Genomic DNA, 8327 nt, shown 5'->3' on the forward strand with positions numbered 1-8327 from the left:
GTGTTTGATATTTTTGTCTAAGTAATTTTCAGTTTGTTGTGTAGTTTAAAGTGTTACGGATTGGAAGGTTGTATCCCCTCCATGTTTTGGTCCTCCACCAATATTCATGAGACCAACTTAATTTGGTCATACATATCTTAATGTATTTCATTTTCTAGCCCTCTAATTTGATATATTATACACCTTTTTCATTTTATACAAAATAAAACATGATATGTAGGTTTTTTTTTAAAAACATCATTAAGGAGGGTCTAATCATAGTTTTTGAATTAGGCAAAAGCAATTTTTGAAGGAGGCCCAAAACCATTTACAATAATGGAGGGGAAGAACATTCCAACACCAAAAAAAATTCTCCCATAAATTAACTCTTACTATCTAGCAAATCAAAACTGACTTACTAAGATTGGAAATGAAAGGATATAACAACAAAGCTCCAACTAAAGAAACCAACTACTTCTAGAAGCCTAGAGAAGATATGCAAACAAATCCCAAACTACCCATGAGGGTTTTGATTCAAGGCTCCCACAACCTGAAAATGTTGAACACCAAAGGGGAAAATTAATCATTCTCTTTGGCACCCTTTTCATGAGAATGAAGGGTCATACTCTTTAGATGTTTACCTTTAACTATAATTGAGTTGTCTTCCACCTTTTTTGTGGCTTGTAGCCAAGCTAGTGAATCCCCTACTGAAAAACTAATAACCCTCATAAGACTAGCACTCTGAGAATTCTCATCATAATTAGAAACAAGCTAAGGCCCAAAGATAGAAAATGCTTGCACAAAGCCAATAGGTAATCCAATAGGAGGACTAAAATCCACCAAAGATGGACCAAGATGAGAAGCACCATCAAAATTTACCAACACCTAAATTATGTAAGATGTCATACCATCTGAAGCACTAACACCCTCTAAAGATGGAGAAACTGGAATAGATCCTACAAGACCATCTAAAGCCAATCCAAAAATACTAGTAGACCCATGAGAAATAAACTAAAAACCAATAGAAGAATAACCAATAGTCACTATATTCACCTGAGAACCCACCCTAGGTTTCATAAGAGCTAACCAACATCCATATGAGAGACATTATCGGGAAGGTCATGTTCATCCATCTAGCAAGATCTCTTAACAACTTTATAATGATGAGAAGGGGCCCCAAGCCACCAAGATGAAGGCTTCTTTGACTTGACTTTTTGTATATCACTTTTAACCACAACATGTCTAGTTTTGAAGCATTTTCTACATTTGAAATGGATCCCTTTGTATTCTAGAGATTAGATCCAAAACCCCTTAGGTTTCATAAGCTTAATTGCCTTGGGTAACCCCTTGGAAGCATGTATGTCTACCATAATGACAGTATAGGTCATGTTGAGAATACCAAAGCACTCAGATTCCACAATAAGAAAGTCTCGAAGTGCACCACTTGGTTCCTTAGGATCTTAGCATTGTTTTCCATAATAAGGAAACTTAAATTAGAAATTTATATATTAGTTTCAAAATTCCATGTTATGGATGTCCAAGCCTTGTATCTCAACCTTTGATTGATTTATTTCTTGCAATCATTAATATTGAACCTATTTATCTCACCATAGATCTTACACATGATGAAAATTTGAGTTGTGCACCATGGAAAGAAAAGGTGATATATACACAAGAGATTTGTGTGCATATGAATCTAATAGAGTGATAATTTGTGGTGACTAGTCAAGGAAGTACTATACATACTCCATTATTCCTTGGTAGGGTTCTGAGCAGCGATTTGTGAGCAAAAATCCCCAATATAGATGTGGTTGATAGGCCACAATTATTGGGGGTTCGGTGGCATATCCCCTAAGAAAAAAAATAGGGCTATTTTATTAATATTTTTGGGCTGACATATACTAATTTTAACCCTAATGCAAAAAATATATTTGTACAAAATGGCTTAGGGTTAGGGGTTTTGCATAAGGTTTTCTATGATAATAGCTTCTTGTGGTGGTATTGAGTTGTAATGGATTATGGATTGTAATCAAGTTGTAATCACTGGATCATAAATTATTGGACTCGTTGTTAGTGGACATAGTCTAAGGATTGAGTGAACAACATTAAATCTTTGTGTCTTGTGCTCTCTTCTATGTGCATTATTATTTTCTAATATTGGTCAAATTTGCATCTAATTGTTATTTATGTCTCTTTAAATTCTAACAAGTGGTATTAGAGCCTAGTTGTTTCAGTTATTCTCTGCAGGAAAGTCTCACAATTGAGTTGGAGTCTCATGGTTGAGTGGGAGTGATGGAAGATTATGGCAAGCTTAAGGTTGATAATTTTAATGCGAAAAACTCTCAGTTATGAAAAATGCAAATGGAGGACTATCTTTATTAGAAGGATTTATGGTGGTCATTGCAAAGAAAATCCAAGAAAGAGACAACAATGACAAATGAGGATTGAGAAATTTCAGATTGAAAGGCACTTGGAAGTATTTTTTTATGCCTAGTGCAATTGGTGGTATTTATTATTACAAAAGAAAAGATGACAAAATATTTGATAGAAACCCTAGCAAGGTTGTATGAAAATTCCTCTGCTTCAAACAAGGTATTTCTCATTAAGGGTTTATGTAATATGAAGATGGCAAAAGGTAGATCTATTGAAGATCATTTAAATGAGTTTAATATAGTTACTAGTCATTTATCTTCTATGAATGTTGATTTTGATGAAGAAATTAGGGCTCTCTTGATTTTTTGTTCTTTGTCAGAAAGATGGAATGGCTTGGTCATGGATATGAGTAATTTTGTTTCTAGGTCTAATACCCTAAAATTTGATGATGTCATTAGTGTTATTTTGATTTAGGAAACTCATAGGAAAAGCTCAGGTGGATGTACATCAGGAAGTGTTTTGAATGTACAAAGCAGAGGTGGAATGGCTGAGAGAGAAAACAATTTTGGAAATCATGGAAAATCAAGAGGAAAATCAAAGGGGAAGAGGTCTCAATCAAGAGGACCAAAAGATTGGTTGTATTGTGGTAAACCAAGGCATAAGAAGAAATATTGTTGGACTCAAAAGAACAATAAAAGTAAGAAACAAGAAGGGAACAAGGAGGCAAATGTGGTAAGTAATAATTCTGAAGAGTATGCTTTTCTTTTTTCTTTAGAAATTATTGATGATTCATGGCTTTTAGATTTAGGGGATTCATTTCATGCTGCTCCCCATAGAGGTTATTTCTTAGATTATCTCCAAGGGAATTTTGGGATTGTTTATTTAGGAGATAATGAACACTGTCAGATTGTAGAAAAGGGAAAAACTAAGATTAAGTTGCAGAATGGGAATCATTGGCTACTATAAGAGGTAGGACATGTTCCAAGGTTGAGTAGGAATTTGATTTTAGTAGGGCAACTCGGTGATGAGGGTTGTGTAGTTACTTTTAATGATAAAAATTGAAATGTTTCAAAAGGTTCCCTTGTAGTAGCAAAAGGTGTTAAAGGAACCTTATATCTTTGTATCGTTCATTACATTAATTCTACTTTAATTGTTTTAGAGAAAAATGAATATCCAAGAACAATTAGTGCAGTTGAGTAGGGAGAACAAATAGTTATTATGGATTCTAATACAATATTATTGCACAACAGATTTGAGAACATGAGTGAGAAAGGTATGGAATTACTTCATGCAAATAAATTTTTACCATGTCTTAATGTGTCAATATGGATTTCTAAGAAAGTTATGTTATGGAAAAAGAGAGTGAATTTTGTGAAGGGTGGGAAGGAAAAGAAAAATGAGAAATTAGAGCTTGTGCATACAGATTTGTGGGGACCATCTTAGGTATCTTCTCTTGGTGTCTCTCATTATTATGTTACATTCATTGATGATGCAACTAGAAAAGTATGGGTTTATTTCTTTAGACAAAAGGGTGATGTATTTCAAACTTTTAGGAAATGGAAATGCTTAGTTGAAAATGAGACTGGTAAAAGCATAAAACGTCTCAGATCTAATAATGGTGGTGAGTATTACAATTATGAATTTGAATATTATTGCTCCACTAATGATATTCACAAATAGAAAATTGTTCCAATGACTTCATGGGAAAATGGAGTGGCTGAATGCATGAACAGGACAATAATGGAGCATGCAAGGAGCATAAGGTTTCATGTTGAGATGCCCTTAAACATGTGGAAAGAGGTTGTCAATACTATTGTATGTTTGATTAATAGAGCTCCCTCTACTCCCTTGGTTTGTGTTATTCTAGAGGAGGCATGGACTCGTAAGAATGTGATTTATTATTTTCTCAAAACCTTTGGTTTAAAGCTTTTGCACATATAGATTCTAAAAATAGAACCAAGATGGAAGCTAATTCAAAGAAATGTATATTTTTTGGATATGGCATTGATGAATTTGGTTATACCTGGGCTTTGAGATTTTGAAAATCATAAAATTGTAAGAAGCAAGGATGTCATATTCAATGAGGAAGTGTTGTAAAAATATCAGTTGCAGTAGCATGAGAAGAAAGAAAATGATTATTTAGTGTTGGATGATACTCAAAAGGATGATGTTCCAGTAGTCCCCAATGTTTTGCAATAACAAATATCACAAACCTTAGTAAATGTTAGATGGTCAACAAGGCTAAGTAGACCTCTAGAAATATTTTCTCCCTCTTCGTATTCTATTTTATTAACAGATGTTAGTGAACCTAAATTTTATGATAACATTGTGTAGGTCAACACAAAGTGGGAGTCAAAAATGACAAAAGAAATACAGTCCTTGCTAGAAAATAAGACTTGGGATTTATGTCAATTGCCTATAGGTAAAAGGGATTTATAGACTAAATGGGTCTACAAGTTGAAAGAAGGGTGATGTAGGTAAGAAAATATTTAAAGCCAAGTTAGTTGTAAAAGGATTTTCATAGAAAAATAGCATTTATTTTGATGAGATATTTTCTCTTGTTGTTAAAATGACTTCTATTCGCATTGTTTTAAGTATTATTGCTACTGAAGATTTGTATTTGTAGAAGCTTGATTGCAAAACAACATTTCTTCATGGTGACTTAAATGAAGAGATATACATGATATAGCAATAGGGATTTGAGGTCAAAGGTAAGGAGAATTTAGTGTGCAGATTGAAGAAAAGTTTATATGGCTTGAAGCAAGCACCTTGGCAATGATATCTTAAATTTGATAGTTTTATGCATGAGTATGGTAACACTCAATTTCATTTAGACCATTTTGTTTATTTCAAGAGGTTGGATGATAATAGCTACATTATTTAATGTTTATATGTTGATAATATGCTTGTAGTTAAGTCTAACATGGATCACATTAAGGGGTTGACACAATAGTTAGCACATTCATTTGTTATGAAGGATTTGGGGGAAGGAAAATAAATCCTTGGTATGAAGATTGCAAAGATAGGAAAAATAGAAATTTGATTTTATCTCAAGTTGATTATATTGAGAAGGTATTGCAACATTTCTCTATGGAGAATGATAAAGTTGTTGGTGCACCTTTACCTGATCATTTAAAATTGACCAAGGAGATGTTTCCAAAGACACAAGAAGAGGAGGATAAAATTTCCAAGGTACCCTATGATTTAGTTATAGAAGTTTGATGTATGCCATGGTATGTACTAGGCCAGATATTGCACATGCAGTGGGAGTTGTTAGTGGGTTTATGAGTCATCTAGGGATTGAGCATTGGAATGTTGTCAAATAGATTCTCAAATATTTGAGAGGAACATCCAATAAGTGCCTAAATTTTGGGAGCTCTAATATTTATTTACAAGGCTATGTTGACTTAGATTTGGCAGGGGATATTGATACCAAGCCGAGTATTGTAGGTTATATATTTATTACTGCTGGGGTAGCCATGAGCTAGGTTTCTCAATTACAGAAGGTGAATGTTTTATCCACTATAGAGGTAGAGTAAGTTGTTGCTATAGAGGTAGCTAAGGAGATGATATGGATTCAATTCTTCTTGGAGGAATTGGGGAACCTATAGAGGAATTATTATTTGTTTATAGATAGTCAGAGTGTTATTCATCTTGCCAAGAATTTTGTTCTACACTCAAAGACAAAACACATTTAGTTGACCATTTTATTCAGTCACTTTTGGATGATGGCCAGTTAAAGTTGGACAAGATACATACAAACAATAATCTATCCAATATGTTTACAAAAGTAGTGACAAGGGAGAAGTTGAGCTCCTATTCATCTTTGGTTGGTCTTCAAGATTGAATAGAATAAGGTAACAACTAAGTCCAAGCTGGTTTGATCTAGTGGGAGCCTCATGGAGTAGCATCCTTCCTATAGGATCAGTCACCAAGTGGAAGATTATTGTCTAGTGTGGAGCCTGGTCAATCTCCAAGTGAGGGTTTGGGGGTAGCAGCCCCCTATATAGCCATGGTTGTTGGGGGTTTGAAGCCTCTGAGAAAAAAAAATTGGGGCTATTTTATTGATATTTTTGGGCTGACATGTTGTAACTAATTTTAACCCTAATATGGAAAAAATACTCATACAAAATGGCTCAGGGTTAGGTTTTTTTCATAAGTTGTGATGTGATAATAACTTCTTGTGGTGATATTAAGCTATAAGGGATTACAAATTGTAATCAGGTTGTAATCAATGGAAAATAAAATATTGGAATCATTGTTGGTGGACGTATCCTAGGGATTGGATGGACCACATTAAATCTTTGTGTCTTGTTTTCTCTTCTGTGTGCATTATTATTTTTTTATATTGGTTAAATTTGCATCTAATTTTTTATTTTTGTCTCTTTAAATCCTAACATGGAGATCAATGCAGTGGATTTTTAAAATGCATCAACCTCTCTCTCTCTCTCTCTCTCTCTCTCTCTCTCTCTCTCTTTATATATATATATATATATATATATATATATATATATATATATATATATATATATATATATATATATATATATATATATATATATCACAATGAATACACTACTTGCGACTTTAAATATATGTGATGGTCTTAGAGAAAATATAAATTGGGTTGTTACTTGGGAAGAATAGTATGTCTCATTATAAAATCTATTGATGTGTGGGGTGACAATACATGCTTTAACTTATAATAGGTAAAAAATTTAATGTCTGAGAAGTGGAATGAGAAAAGCTTCATATCATGCATACACTGTATCTTGTTTCTTGTGTCTTGCAATTTTTTTTGTATCATAGTCCCATTTTTGTGTGTGGTCTAAAACTCAAAGGTCTTATAGGATATTTCTATATATCATTAGGTTTCTTGTTCATAATCATTGCCTTAAGGTCCTCACTACATGACATGTATCAATTTCTTACTACATCACAAGGGCCTTTGACTGTGTTTTTCATTTGAAATATTTATAGAAATCATGAGCTAATAATAATGTGTACAATTACTTTTTTTTTTGGTAAAAAGTAGAGGCCTTTCTATTATATTAGATGAATAAATAATAATTTACAGATTACTCAATTCAAACGGGCACTAGTAGGAAGGAATGGAGAAAGAAAACCTCCAGTCTTGCCTAGGACCAAAGTCCTAAATTATACAAATGTAAAAGGGGAATACCCATGATTATAGCTCTAAAGATCATTCATATATATGTTTATACATGATGTTAAATTAGAAAGATACATTGAGAGTACTAAAAGAGGAAAATTGAGATCTAAAAGGGGCTAGGTTCCAACAAAGAGCTTCAAAAATCCAACAATAGGAAATGCTTCAACCAAGCATCTACAAAACATAACAACTATCTTCCAATAGGGGATTAGATACCAATCACCAAGTGAATAGGAAAGAAGGAAAAGGAAGAACCAAAGAACAAATTGTTAATCTCTACATCTCGAAGCTCTTAAGAGTAATACTATTTCATTCCTAGATTTAATTAACTACATCTCAAAATACATATTCAAAAAAAGAAGCACTAAGAATTAACACTTAATTTTAAAACATACATTCTATCATATGCTAGACAATTATCTTGGATGTACTAAGTATTGATACTAAGAATATCCTAGTCTTTAATCAAAAGATTGTGTCATTTTCTTGTAATTTGTATTATACTTAGGATGTATTTGTGTTCCAAATCTTCACTAAGCTTTAACAAAAGACATGAAAAGATTTAGAAAGGTGTGCTTTAAATAATAGATGGTGACACTTGGATAATAATATGTACAATTTATTATGAAGTATATAGACATATTAAATGGTCTACTTTGCTTCAAAATTATAGCCAAAATAATTGAATTTGAATTACTTTCGAGTATATCACAATTTTAAAGATATGAATCTCCTAAAAGACTTCAAAGAAACTTAAAACCATGTACCAAATACCTTAGTTTTGTTCAACATGGCCACTACC

This window comes from Cupressus sempervirens, chromosome 7 (genome assembly GCF_028749045.1).
Source record: "Cupressus sempervirens isolate cs-2001-9-10 chromosome 7, ASM2874904v1, whole genome shotgun sequence".
NCBI classification, from domain to species: domain Eukaryota; kingdom Viridiplantae; phylum Streptophyta; class Pinopsida; order Cupressales; family Cupressaceae; genus Cupressus; species Cupressus sempervirens.